The sequence below is a fragment of the Salvia hispanica genome, chromosome 2, assembly GCF_029641045.1.
Source record: "Salvia hispanica isolate PSC_SH4W2 chromosome 2, Shi_PSC_v1, whole genome shotgun sequence".
In the NCBI taxonomy this organism is placed as follows: domain Eukaryota; kingdom Viridiplantae; phylum Streptophyta; class Magnoliopsida; order Lamiales; family Lamiaceae; genus Salvia; species Salvia hispanica.
The window spans coordinates 18,865,784-18,881,107 of NC_142693.1; the positions used below are offsets into that span (position 1 = coordinate 18,865,784).

A 15,324-nucleotide genomic window follows, 5' to 3' on the forward strand; every position below is an offset into this window, starting at 1 on the left:
TTTATCATCGTCTCAAAGTACATATACAAGTAAAGTAACAATTGCTTTTATTGCAAAATGGTTGTAGTTTAACATATTTGGTAAAAATACTATTTTTATTAAGTAATAAAAGTTTTTATTCATTATTTTCTAACTATCAATAACACAAACATGTATATAGTCACTGAATAGTATACAAAAAATTAAGTACCACTTGTCTTGCAAGGGGGTGATCAATTGTTAACTACAACTAATTTAAGGCCATAGGATTTTAGAAAACGTGTGGTCTATAATTTGCCACGTGTAATTTTCGTTTTTATTAATAAAATAAAAAAAAACTCCAAATTAGGGTTTTGGATGAAAATGTCAATATAGTGTTTCGAAAATATCAACACAATGCTTTGAGAATGTCAACACAATGCTTCAAGAATGTTAACACATTGCTTATATTGACATATTTTGTATAGTATGTTGACATTTTTGCTTGTACGAAAAAATTAAAAAATTTCAATTTTTTTTTTCAAATTTTGATGTCGGAACATATGCATGTAGGATATCGTTGGAATCCTTATGAAATTATCTTTAATTTGATATATGTTATATGAATTTAAACTTTTGGGATTTATTTTAAAAGTTAGTTATAACTAAACATGTAGTTAATTGACATTAATACCTCTATTGATATTTTTTGGAATTAATCCTATGGTCTTATTGACGTTTTTCGTTGATCGTATTGAAATTTAGGGATTAATGATCTAAGCCCTTAATTTGAATATCTAATGGCAATTATTTAATTGTAGTTAGCAATTAAGTTATGATTTAGCAATATAACACTCCCCTGTCTCGTAATATATTCAGTATCAGAAAAATTAAATATTTACTAAGTTATATTTTTTTGATATTACAATAAATTCGGTTTAATTTAATTTAGTTTGCATGTCTAATTTAGTTGTTGGATCATTGAGATTGGGTGAAGGCATGGGCCGTGTAAGGTAGGCCCATGAAAATAGGCTAGTATCTGAACATGACAAATTCTAAAGCCTAATTTAGACGATGTCAGATATCTAAACATGCTCTGCGCCGTTTCATAAGCCCTAAACTTATCAAAATTTACAATTTTGGGATTTCTGATTTTTTTAGTAGTAATATATCATTTTTACGTATGAGTAGTTAAAAATGAAAACAAAAGAGAAAGACATAAAAAAAAAAAAAAAATACTCCCTCTTTTCTCTAAGAATATGCATTTTAAGATCGATACGAGTTTTAATGCAAAATTGATAAAGTAAGAGAGAAATAAAGAAAAAGTAATTAAAGTATTTTTTAGTGGAAAATGAGTCTCACCTCATTAGAAATAAAATAGTTACCGAAATTGGAAAGTGCATATTTTTGTAAAATGAACTAAAAATGAAAGTTTGTATATTCTTATGGGACGGAGAGAGTAAATAAAAAACCCTTTCAAATAAACCATACCGAGAATAAATTGTTTAAAATAATGTAAAATTTTATATAAAATCGAATCCAAATTTTAAAAATTATAGCTTATCATCTCAAATGTTTGAGATAATAGCTTACCATATCAAATTGTTCGATTTTTTTGAAACAAAAGAAAAAAGTTTTAAAAACAAAAACAAACTATGATTTGAAACTATATATTGTGTTTACATTTGATATCATTTTACCGACCGTTGATTAATTTTCATTGAAACAATTAGTCAATGCAATCAATTGCAAATTGAAATTCCCTCTCTGAATATAGTGCAGAAGTATAGATTTCAAATTTAACGGACGGATGAAACATATATAAAAATGAGTTACACGTGATCTATAAATAAAAGATGACTAAATAAATATAAACATTTTGCTTATAACGAGATTCTAACCTAAAATTGAAATTCATAACTAAATTATTTAAATCCTTGTAAATCTTCGTGATTGGAGAAAAAAAATGATTCTCCTTTTTTAACTATATTAATCATTCTCATTGGATGGTTGAGTATATATATTAAATTAGGGTAGAACATAAAAGTACTCTAGTCTTAATCACAGTATATACTTTTTTGGATTATAGTTCGTGTGGTACTGTATAAAATTTGCAGCCCACTACGATATTTAGCATCAAACCATTTGAAAATTACAACCTAGTCAAACAAATCTTTATGCCTAGGTTTGAAGTTTGAACACTCTAAGAAACAGACCATTCATACGCGTCCAATCAACATCTAATGAATACTAAGTCATTTGATCTTATCTTATAATATTGTGACAATTAAAGAGTTAAAATCTTCAAACTTTTTAATTAATGGAAAATGAAATTTCTAAATAGCCCCACGAGGAAGAATATTACTGAAATAGACTATAGTTTTATGTATCTTCAAACTTCTTAATGGAAAATGAACTTTCTAAATGGTACAACTTCCCCACGAGGAAGAATATTAGTACTAAAATAGACTTTAGTTTTATGTATCTTCAAATATGGTCCTTGTATACAACAAATAAAAACCTAATTTTAAATAAATAAAAATATGAATTAATATTTTCTTCGTCTCACTAAAAATGACATAATTTTGTACATTGTAATGAAGAAAATAAGTACTCCGTATTTAGTGTTCAATTTCCACTTGATTAATTTAGCACAAATACACCATCACATGAATTTCCAGAAATTCAGTACGAATTCAAAGACAAATCTCCATCTTTTACGCGTTGTATTTTGCTTTTTGATGACTTTGGTTCAAGAAGATTATAAAATAGAAAATTTTGTAAGTGGAAATCATGAATAATAAATACTTATTTTAGTTATTTTGATCAAGTGGTCAATATCAAAATTGTGTTTCGTCCCAAAATTGTGTTTCGGCAATTCATCATCCAACGACTTACTCGATCTATACCAACAACCATCGATGTGATTTATTTTTATTTCTTTATTTATCTTCCCAATAGTAGTATAAGCTTAACATGATGATTAGCTTACTAAACCAACACCTAATCTAGCTTTAATTGGACGGCCCCCGTGCTAACGTCTTCGAATTGATTTTGTGACATTAATCACCATGTTGAATTTCGAAGCACCTTTATTCCTAGATAATAGTCTTCCTAATAATATAATTACAAGGTTCATTTTAATCATATGTGAATTTTATAAATTACTACTACATATGAAAATTAATCGAATATTAGTTTTGTTTTTATACTAATATTAGTTTTATAATTGTATAATATTCATCTGTTCGTGAATATGAGTCTCATTTCTTTTCGGCGCGATTTAAGATATGTTAAAAAAATGAGTGAGAAAAAGTTAAGGGGCATATATTATGATTCTCACCTGTATATATTAGTTTTAAATTAAATGTGTGTAATGAGTTAGTAAAATCTGAGACATATCATTACTAGGGATTCATACTCGCGAAAAGATGGAGTATTTATGAACAATTTAATAGTAATATACATTTCCTAAAAATAGAAAAGTGAAGTTGAAATTTTAATGCAAGCTTTTATATTTATGATAAAATGAGATTTTATTTTACAAACGAAGTATTAATTAATTTGAATATACCACTTACCTTAATACAAATAACTATATACATTACTTATATAATTAGCTATTTGTGAAAGATAATTTTGCATTTCTAAGAAAAATCAGAATCAGGTTTGGGGGCCGGCTTATAAAAATGGAAAAATCGACAACGTAACCTAAGTTGAGTAACTAGAACATTGAAGAAGCATTAAATTAATTAAAGTGAAACGTAGAAATCAAAAGAGAGAGATAAAGTTTTAATTGGCGAAGTCAAAATAGATGTAGTGAACCCTAATCAATTAAAATTCCCAATTAATTATTATCAATCGGGATTTGTACTTTTTAGTGTATAAAATTATTTATTTATTTGTTAATATATACTTAGTAAATGCTAGCATCTAGGCCCGTCAAAATGGATACTGGGTATTGGATACCCAATATCCGAACCCGAAAAATCAGGTAGTTGGATACCCAAAACCCAAAAAATCGGGTTTCGGATCGGGATCGGGTATTGAGAATTTTGGTTTTTCGGGTATCGGGTAGTAATTGGATACCCAAAACCCAAAAAATCGGATTTCGGATCGGGATCGGGTATTGAGAATTTTGGTTTTTCGGGTATCGGGTTACCCGATCGGGTATACCCGAATTATCTGATTTTTTTAAAAATTAATATATAATGAATTTATTTAATTTTCAACAATTTAAGTAATTAAATATTAAACATGAGCGCCGACTATTCCTACTTCCTATTACTAATCATATTTTAAATAATTAAACAATAAACATTAGCCGACTAATCCTATACCTAACCATATTTTAAATAATTAAATATTAGGGTTAATGAGTTACTGACTGCACAGAGACGCCGTCGCCTTCTTTCCCACTCCCGCTCTATCCCTCCGCCGCCGCCGTCTCCTCTCCCAGCGCCGCAACATCTCTCCCTTCTCCTGCTCTCTCGCCTTCGCCGCAGCCCATACTGCCCAGCCACCGCCACCACCGCTGCCGCTCTCTACCTCCGTCAGCTCTCTCGCCTTTTTGTGGACTTTTGATATTATCAATTTTGAATCTTTGATGGTTATTGTAGATGGATGTTATTGTTAGATGTTATGAATTGTGAAGGTTTTTGTCTTATTGAACTTATGAATCATTGAATTGTGATGTTTGTTACAGACGAAGTTTGAACTTAAGAGTGTGATGTTTATTGAGTTAATTGTGGATGGATCAAAGTCTTTTTTTTTAATATATGTTACAACTAAAGAATTTTTTGTTTCTAAAATTGTATAGTTGTTTTCTCTTAAATACAATTTCAAGTTTGTATTAAATTAGACTTACACGTTAATATTTCTAAAAGTTTGAAGTCAATATTTTTTTTTTGAAAAAAAGTCAAAATTGGAATTGAAATCCGGACTGGATACCCGATCATTCGGGACTAGATACCCGAGTCGGGTAATTGGGTACCCGAAATAAAATTCGAATCGGGCATCGGATACTATATTTTGAGAAATTCAGAATGGGTACCCGAAATTTTCGGATCGGGTATCCGCGGATACCCGATTTGACAGACCTACTAGCATCAATTATTAGATGATTGAGACTTGAGAGACTGGTTCAAATTAGTATACTTGCCGTCTTTCTTCGAAATTGGAGCTCGTGGTCGTGGATATAATATTATCACTACAATCTAGTAGTATAAAATTTGTTCAAGTAATTGACTTGGATAAGATTTTTTAACTCATGATCATCTTAAATAAACTACTATTAATTTGTTATTTATTAATTTAACTAGTAAAAGTGCATCAAGTTGATTTACTAAATTATTCATCATATTAATGCATATATAAAGTCTCATTAATTAGGTAAAAAGTGTGTAATTTGTAGAGTTTCTTAAGCTTTTTTCTCTACATATACTCGTCTTTCCTTTTTCTTTTCAAGAGCAAGGTATAAAAAAACCACAGAGTTTGTTTTACTGTTTAAATGATTAGTGAGAGTTGTGCTTGTGAAGATTCTATGTAATTAGTTTCTTGAAGATAATTGCTTAAGTGAGTGATTACATGCGTTTGCCATATAAAATGTTAAAAGAAGTAGTGGAGTACTATTTTTTTTATATTAATTTTCCAACTAATCACGACATGCATCAATTAATTAATAATAATAAAAATGATAATACTAATCTTTTATATAAAAAAACTCTAATAATATTTGGAAACAATTACTATTATATCCCAATTTGTCGCAATAAACTGTTACAAATAATATTCAACTAAAGTATACACAATTGAAATCATTGGAAAGACTAATAGTAATGTACTATTCCACTAAAATAAAGTGGTAAATGGTGTGTTGTCGTCAAATTATTTGTTGGACGCGTTTATACAATTTTACAACTACTTCATTAATTATAAGTTGAATGGTCCATGCATGTTTGCATCAATATAAAGTTGAATGGTCCATGTATGCATCAATCTATTGTTCAATACTAGCTATATAAGTAATTATATATCGTTCGTTCGATTTCAAAGATTATATATGATGGTTGAATATATATTATATTTATTTTATGAATTGAATTTTATAATTTATTCTGAACAAATAATTATATCAAACTGAGTTTTAGTCACACTTCTAACTAAAATAATTTCATAATTTAATATATACAAATAATCACACAATACGTCATAGTACCCCTCTTCTTAAAATAATTTCACAATCATATCTAATGTCATATGAATAATAACTATAAGTTAATAAATCATTACTACAACTTCCTCCTTTGAATTAAAGTAATAGTAGTATCATAAAATGAATAATTATATAATAACGAGTCATAACTAGCGATCCACCTAAGATCCACCTAGTAGTACAGATTGAAATGTAAAATGTAGGTGTTTGTGAATGCATTAATAAATAAGAAGGTTCCGTGACGTAAATAATAGTCCACGGTTTGAATTAATAATGAATTCAATTCCAACTATCCAAACATTTTTCTATATATACTAATCCCAACTAAACAATATGGCCATAATCAACCAAACAAAATGGCTTCATTCACTCTCTCAATTCATCCCACCACCACTCTCCACACCATCACCACTGCCACCGCCACCAAACCCCGCCGCCGCAGCTATAACATCTCATGCAAATCATCAAACAACGATCATCAAGAATCCCCTCTCCCCTCCAAATTCGACAGAAGAAACCTACTAATCGGTCTCGGCGCCGGACTCTACGGCGCCACCACCCTCGCCACCTCCCCCTTCTCCTTCGCCGCCCCGATCTCCGCCCCCGACGTCACCCAATGCGGCCCCGCCGACCTCCCCGCCGGCGCCACCCCCACCAATTGCTGCCCGCCCTTCACCGGAGAAATCATCGACTTCGAATTCCCCCCGCCGCCGGCCAAGCTCCGCGTCCGCCCCGCCGCCCACCTGGCCGATGACGCGTACATCGCGAAATTCAACAAAGCCGTCGAGCTTATGCGCGCCCTCCCCGATGATGATCCCCGCAGTTTTAAGCAGCAGGCCAACGTCCACTGCGCTTACTGCGATGGCGCGTATGACCAAGCCGGGTTTCCCGACCTCGAGCTGCAGGTAACGGCTTCAGCTCCTCTTTCTTTTTTAATTTATTTTAAAATAAGTAAAATTAATAAAAAATTATCTTCGGTCCTTACTAAGTTAATATTTTTTAAATTATAAAATTACTAATATTTTTTTCTGCGTCCGCTTCTGTGGTGCAGGTCCACAACTCATGGCTCTTCTTCCCTTTCCACCGCTACTACCTCTACTTCTACGAGCGGATCCTCGGGAAACTCCTCGGCGACCCTACCTTCGCGATGCCCTACTGGAACTATGACGCGCCACGTGGAATGCCGATCCCGTCCATGTACGCAAACCCTAAATCTGCCCTCTACGACCCGCTCCGCGACCGGGCCCACCAGCCGCCCACGCTCATCGACCTCAACTACAACGGTACCGACCCGAGCACCACACCGGACCAACAGGCGTAGACGAACCTAACCGTCATGTACCGACAGATGGTGTCGAACTCGAAAACCCCGCGTCTCTTCTTCGGAAGCCCCTACCGCCGCGGCGATGACCCGAACCCGGGCGGTGGGTCCATCGAGGGGATCCCCCACGGCTCGGTGCACGTCTGGACTGGCGACAGGACCCAGCCGAACATCGAGAACATGGGGAATTTCTACTCGGCCGCCCGGGACCCGATTTTCTACGCGCACCACTCCAACATCGACCGGCTGTGGAGCGTGTGGAAAACCCTGGGCGGGCGGCGCGCGGACATCACCAACCCGGACTACCTCAACGCGTCCTTCCTTTTCTACGACGAGGACGCGAGGATGGTCCGGGTCAAGGTCCGGGACTGCCTCGACCCGAGAAAGCTCGGGTACGAGTACCAGGGCGTTGACATACCCTGGCTTAACAGCCGCCCGACTCCCAGGGTTTCTTCAGTTCAGCGGAAACTGAAGAAACTCGGGAGGGCGAACGCGGCCGACTCTCCGGCCCAGTTTCCTGCGAAACTGGACCGGGTTTTAAAAGTGATGGTGAAGAGGCCGAAGACGAAGAGGAGCAGGAAGGAGAAGGATGAGCTCGAGGAGGTATTGGTGATCGAAGGGATCGAGATCGATCGCGATTCCTACGTTAAATTCGACGTCTACATCAACGACGAAGACGACGTTGTGACAACGGCGGATAACACGGAGTTTGCGGGAAGCTTTGTGAATGTTCCGCACAAGCATAAGAATGAGAAGAGGATTAAGACGCAGCTGAGGCTGTCGATTTCGGATATTATGGAAGATCTCGACGCGGAGGATGATGAGCATGTGCTGGTCACGTTGGTGCCGACTAACGGCGGCGACGCCGTCACCATTGGTGGCATCAAGATCGAGCTTGATGACTGATTTTTCAATTTGTAATATCCTTTTTTTTTTCAATAAATTGATAAAAATATTTCATGTGTATTTTTAATGCAATTGATCGTTGATTTTACTGTTGTGTGAAAATGGAATGGAGAAAAGGTGTCGGAATTTATATGTTTGAATATTAATTAGCTGTATTGCAAGGTAATTAATATTCAAAGATTTTGACATTATATTTATAGGGTTTGCCCAAATTAGTACCTCTCACTACTCGTAGCCCACTAAAAATAAAAACATTGCTAAGGACGCTTTTTAGTTAATTTATTTTATGTTTCTAAATATTTCACCAACAATTCAAAAAGCGTTCTTATTAGGTTCTTATTAGGTGTGTCAAATAAATATAAGGACGCAAGTAACAAGCGTTGGCGAATTAATTCTTTTTAAAAGCATCCCCAAATTCTTAGAGACACTATCTAAAAAGCGTCCCTAAATGCTTACTTAGAGACATTAATAAAAAAGCGGTCCCTAAATGTTTAGAGACATAAAGCATCCCTTCAAGCATTTAGAAACACTTTCAAAAAGCATCCTAAACCCAACTTTTGTGTTTAATATCATATTATGTAACATCAAAAGTACTCGACTGCTTTCCTCTTCCTTCAATAAACTTTTGTTCCTAAATTAGTTCAACACCAATTAGTGAATCTCACTAACCAAACACTTACGCATAAATTTTCAACGTACAGTTATTACAATGGAGTTGAATGCCCCATAAAAAAGGCCAAAACAAGCAAAACATACTTGATTCTAACAAATAATAATTTTTTTGAAGTCCCAATCTTCAACCCATCGACATACTGCACGCCTTTCTGTGGTCCACCTCGCAAAAACAGGTTCATAGTGTCCTATCAAGTAAAAAAACAACTAATTTATAATTTATGCTGCAGTGAATAGAGCAGCAGAGATATTTCAGCAGAACACGAACATTAAGTTAGAGTTTAGTGGGGAACCTTGTAGGAAATAAAACAACTTTTGCTTCCATACTTTGATGGAAGGACGCTTGACATGTTGCTGAAATAATGCCTCTGTTCAACAAGAACAAAAATCATAAATATACTATTTCACTATCATAAAAGTATGAAAATAACATACTTAAAAAATTGAACTTTCTTACCCACGAGTTCGATCTTTCACCTATGGAGATCCATAACATATAAGGTGCAAGACTCTAATCTGCAAAAATGGTTACAACACAAAACCCTAAATAACATAAGCAAGATATTACGTGGTACCAAAGTTCAAACTCATACCTTCTTCTACTGCAAATTATGTTGATAGATAATATATAATCCCTTTAGCCGATTCAAGCACACCACGAGAATCACCAACTGAAGCAACAGTTATGACCCGTCCCTTAATTATTACAAAAGTTGTCGATGTTCCTGCAGTTTGGGCAGAGAAAGAATCACCATTAACAAACAAACAATGACTTTGGCAGATAAGTGAAAAACAAAAAATAAAATCTGTAACACCATCAAATAATATAATAGGTCTTGTGTAAGAAAATAGGCCTACAAAGTAAGTGAAAAATGAATCATGTCCAAATTTGATACAAATGACAAGCTCCACAATGATCTACATAAATATGGAACTAGAATAGACATTATAATAAAACTAACCTCCATCAACTCAAACGCAATCCAAAGTACCTACGAAAGAGACAGGGGGCTAGAAGCTTAGAGGCATGAAACGGAAGCTACAAAACATTAGAGTCATGAAAGTGAAGGTACAAAAGTTTCTTACCAGCACCAGGACTAGGGCGCCTGAATATCATGAATTGCCTAGCATCATCACATCTCTGGAAGAAAAGAATAAATTTATGCATCAGAATCTTCTGAAACAACTGTTAAAATGCTATATTGGTCATGCAAGAAACAAGGTTGAGTCAAATCTCAAAATCAGTCCTTATTATCTTGAGATACATGTACTTGCCCCTGTTCTCTTCAACTAATCAATACATTCTTAGCACTCAACATCAAGATAGAAAGTTTATCAGTGTTGAACTCCTCCTCCTCTGTCACGACCGCATTTTTGCTAAGGATAGCGAAAGCGGGTAAATCGCGACTAATAAAAGGATTTAAAGGAATTAGGAAGAAATGAAAATGGAACTTGCACATTGAAAAGTCAAACAATATCATAAGATAGGATCCAAGCATTCAAATACAAGGATTTAAATGACAATAGCATTTCATCAAAATGAATCAGAGTTACGATGTTGAGAGTTTACTATTCTCTCTTAACAAACTGCAGCGGAAAAAGTCCAGAGAACGACTTCGCGTATGAAGACACGAAGCGTCGAGAGATCCACACTTATTTTCTTAAGTAGCATCGACTCTGATCAGCACGCCTCCGCCCTTTTGCTTAAATCTCCACGTTTATAAATACATGCAGGGCTGAGTACAGAGTACCCAGTGGACACATGCCGAAAACAAAACATACAATATATAGTTGTCATCCATCCACAGTATCACACGGGGATTTTTCTTAAAAGGCCCGAGCATACTAAATTCTTTTGTGAGCTAAAAGTTCGATTGATCAATCTAAGTTCTCCAAATCACTCGCCAAATCTGAGAATCGTGTACCGTGAAGGTGGCCACCTTCAGCGGACACATCGCCGGCCAACAACTGATGGCTCACGGCTCTCGTGCACATTATTCCGAACAGGATTTGCGGTCCTATTGGGAACCGAATTCGTTAGACTCGGGCTGGCATCGCCAAAACCAGCGGGTTACAACCCCAACAGATAGGCCTCAAAACAAACATTTTATGGCATGACAACAACTTTAAAATAATCACTGCTTCATTTTTGAGAAAATGATTTTTCATAACTTCAAAAGTATTTGCTTTATATCCACGCTATAGTGCTGGATATTAAAAGAAAGCCCACCTGATATGCTTATCTCCAAATAACAACTCTAGTGTTGGCCTCACTTTGCCCTCGAGCAAAATATCCTTTGAAAATAAATAGCGTAGCACGCTAATTAGTACTTGAAATATTTCTCGTGAGAAACAATGCATGCATCCTAATGGATAGCACCTATATCTTAGTCTCGGCTTATAGGATTTCTAATCCTACCTCGGGCTTCACTACTTCATAAGGTTTGATTATTCACTTCACTAATTTCGGGGAAATCTCTATTTTCTCGAAGATAATCACTTGGGTATTTATTTACTACAGTATGGATTCATGGAAAATCTCTCTCTAAATCATTTCTTTGAATTTTCTTAAGGCTGCCCACTCGCTCCTCCAACTTCAATATTTTCCATCTTCGAAAACTTAGTAAATTATTCGGGAATTAATTGATTGAGCTCCAACTCAAGTCCTTAAATTAAATTCCAATCCAACATAAATAATTCTTGGCCCAATTACTAATTTAGGACAACACGCCTCTTTAGTTAAATTTCAGTCCAAATCCTCCACTAATAAAATGGCCCAACTCATAATTTGCTTACTGGCCCAATTTTAACTAAAACACTTCAGCCCATACTTTTAATTCCTCCGGCCCAACTATATCCTTTCAATTACTATGGCCCAATTAAAAAAAAATAAGACTGGCCCAATATACTCCTTTTCCTTCTTCTTCATCGTGAATTTCCTTTCTCTTCACCTTCTCAAATTGAGATCCCCAATTTAGGAAATCAGCGGCGCCGATTCCGCCGCCAATACTCCTTCGGCCGGCGTCACAGGGTCGCCAGCGACTCGTGCCAGCACCCTCCATCTCCGCCCAGCTCTCTCGGCGTCGAGCTCTTTCTCGCTGTCCAGCTCCACCACCGTTGGCTGTCCATCACCGATCGAATCGCCGGCGCTCCCTATCGCCGGTGATTCTCATCGGTCCTCTCTCTCCGTTTCTCATTCACCACCGAGTTTTCTCTCTCCCTCGGTGACTCCGTAACCATCCTCCGATCTCTCTGCCGGATCAGAGGCGGTCGAATCCAGCGCCGCCTCAGCTGCCTCTTCCTCGTGACTGCAGGAACACCTCCGGTGACATCACTGCCTTCGTCGAGCTGGCGTCCAGCGGCTGTCCTTGCCGTTATCGCTGCTCCCTGCCGCTCGCCTCCTCCGTCGAGCCTCTCGTCGGCTGCGGGTCTCTGGTTGTTGACGAGGAGTTTCCCAGCGCCCCTCGCGATGGCCTCTGTCGAGCTCTCCGGCGCTCCGCCGTCGCTCGACCATCGCCAGACAGCTCCCCGTATACTAAGCTAAGTCTTCTAACTTAGCTATTTTACTTAGTCCTCTTAAGGGCAGTAGCTATGTGTGCTAAGTTCAAAAGTTGGATTCTTGAGATGAGTTCTCATCCTTAACTGTTACTTGATGGAGAGAGTTCTCTTATTTCTTTGAAAGGTGCATTGCTACTGTCTTATGTTCATGAGCAGCCTATTTCTTATTATTGCAAGTCCTTATGTGTTGATGCTGCTGGGTTCCATCGTTGCTTGGCTAACCATGCTTTACAAATTCCCACTAATTGTTGAGGCTAGTTCTAAGTTTTCATCTAGAGCTTGCTATGTTGAAGTCTATATGAATGCTATTTACGTAAAGGATGTTGGGGAGAATTACCTTGCTTTGGTGATTCCTTAATTGTTGGGCAGCTCAAGAGCTTCCTCCCTCTCCTCTCATTCCTTGCTACTCTTTCCAGAGAAGTTTCTAAGTGGTAAAAAGGTGAAGCAAGAGGTGTGGTATGGCTCTTTATATAGCCAACTCTTTTGACTTGCTGGGGAAGATACCAAATTCTCTTTTGAGCTAATTGTTCATCTCTCTTTTTGAATCTTGATAAAGGCTTCCTTACCTTGTTGGTGAAAGTCTTGGGAGGTGTTATACTTGGTGATCAAGTTTCTTAATTGACCATGTGGTAGAAAAGGACTTTTCACTCTTTAGATTAAGGGGATGACTCATCATTCTTTATCCAATTGTCATTACATCCACTTTGGGAAGATTTGAGATATCTTATTCATTGTCTCCTTGCAAACACTCTTGCAAATCTTTAAATGGCTCCTTACCATTTTCTTGAATACCATTTTTCATTGGTTTTTGTTGAAGAAGGAATCTAACTATTTTGGGAATTTCCTTGGCAGGTTAAGAGACAACTCATGCTATCTCGAAGAGACTACTAATTGACCTCTTGGCATGGAGTGGGGATCAAGAATCGAGATGTGTGTAGAGAGGATCCTCAATGAAGATTTAGCAAATCCCTACTTTTGTTTCTTTACTTCATTTAGCTTTCTTAGGAAATTTCTTTTGTAAAGTAGATATATCTTCTCTACTTGTTCCAGCACCGATATCCATGTAATCTTTTTCATGAAAGGTAGTTCTCCTATATTGTAAGGTATACCTCCAACCTTTCTTCTTTTGAATAAATTTCAATAACACTTGCACACCTATTTATGTGAAATTCTTGGCATTCTCCTTTCTCTTCCTCCAACCATTGTAGTTTATAAACTTGAAATTCCTTACACTTTAATTCCATATTGTATAAGAACCAAACATAACTTAATTCCTTTACTCATGATAAAATCAACTTAACATAGATTCGATCATCTCTTCGTCCAATTTTTTTTTATACTCCAAAAATCTATGCAAGAAAACTCGGGGTGTTACATCCTCATTCTCCACCTGTAAAAGTTGTCCAAGGTAAACTAAACAAATGTCCAATTGCTACAAAGGTTCAAAAAAACAGCTGAAACAATGTCATATAGGATTGCAATTTACAAGAGCATCTTCATCCATTGGCAGACCGTAAAAAAGGAAAAAAATAACAAAAATATTTAAAATAATTGAAATAAAAATCATGATGGTCCAGAAAGCTTCTTAGTTACACATCATGGTTAAAATATTGAATCGAAACATCCATATAATTAGATAAATATGAAAACTTTCAACTGCCAGTAATAAATTTCAAATATAAGACAAATCCAGAGAAAAAAATTCAAATGCATGTACAATGCTCCAAATTACAGGATGTAGCCCGATTAGAACTCTTACAACAATTCAGCAAACTCTAAAAATCAATAAGTGCAACAAAAAAAAAAAATCGAAACAAACAGATAAAAATTTCCTATAAATCAACTAAATCCACTACATTTACATTCAAAAAAATTAAAATAACTCAAATAGATAAACTCATGTAAATTGAGTGATTGTTACCTGAGGAAATCGGAACAAACAGACAGAAATATCCTATAAAACTTTAAATCTCCTAAATCCACTACAATTTCAATAAAAACGATAAAAATAACTCAAATAGATAAACTCATGTAAATGAGTGATTGTTACTCACGGTGGCGGAACGACGGTGTTGCGCGGTTGGGATGCAGCCAGGGCTTTGGGCGGCGGCGTTGGGGTGAGTGGGAGGGGGGAGAGAGAGAGAGAGCCGATTTGTTGTTTTAATCCCTAGCATTTTTATTGATTTTACAATTTACAATTAGATATGCTTAATTAGGGATATAACTTAGAAGTAAAAAAAAATTATTAGTGAAATTAGAGACGCAACCACATTTTGCGTCCTAAATGATAATGATTTTAAACGTGCAATGTTAATTCTGTCTTATATCAGATTTGTTTATCAAATGCTCGCAATAATTTTGGATATAATCATCTGTGATTTTATTCATGGAAAGCTTAAATCAATTGAAAATTTTATTTCTATTTTCGTGATCTTCTAATCACCAGCAAAATATTGACTATTGGTGAAACTATATCATAACGATTATTAAATCATTGCATAAAAGTTACAGAGTTATAAAATAAACTTTTATTATCTAAGATATTTAATATCCCTATGATAATAATTGATAGCTACTGCATATAGAAAACCAATTAAACAATTAAAAACAAGTCTATATCAATAGAGGTGATACATCTCTAATTTAAACACTTCGATGCGTCTCTAATTTAAGGACGCTTATTTTTGCATCACAA

At 35.8% G+C, this 15,324-nt stretch overlaps 1 long non-coding RNA gene and 1 pseudogene across 3 annotated transcripts; one reads left to right on the top strand and one right to left on the bottom strand.

The window, feature by feature from the left end:
• The first annotated feature begins 6,507 nt into the window (after window positions 1-6,507).
• On the top strand, window positions 6,508-8,487 carry LOC125203899 (polyphenol oxidase, chloroplastic-like; annotated as a pseudogene). The gene is made up of 2 exons (XR_016135065.1): window positions 6,508-7,077; window positions 7,224-8,487. The product of XR_016135065.1 is annotated as a polyphenol oxidase, chloroplastic-like (transcript).
• A 567-nt stretch (window positions 8,488-9,054) lies between these two features.
• On the bottom strand, window positions 9,055-14,784 carry LOC125200975 (uncharacterized). Of its 2 annotated transcripts, XR_016135914.1 has the most exons (8): window positions 14,684-14,784; window positions 11,302-14,019; window positions 10,158-10,212; window positions 10,034-10,063; window positions 9,665-9,796; window positions 9,529-9,587; window positions 9,365-9,439; window positions 9,055-9,259 (listed from the first exon to the last, which is right to left on the bottom strand). It is a non-coding gene; the product is annotated as an uncharacterized LOC125200975 (long non-coding RNA). The 2 variants fall into 2 exon arrangements; XR_007172819.1 differs by lacking the exon at window positions 11,302-14,019 and having other exon boundaries at window positions 14,684-14,778.
• Window positions 14,785-15,324: the final 540 nt, after the last annotated feature.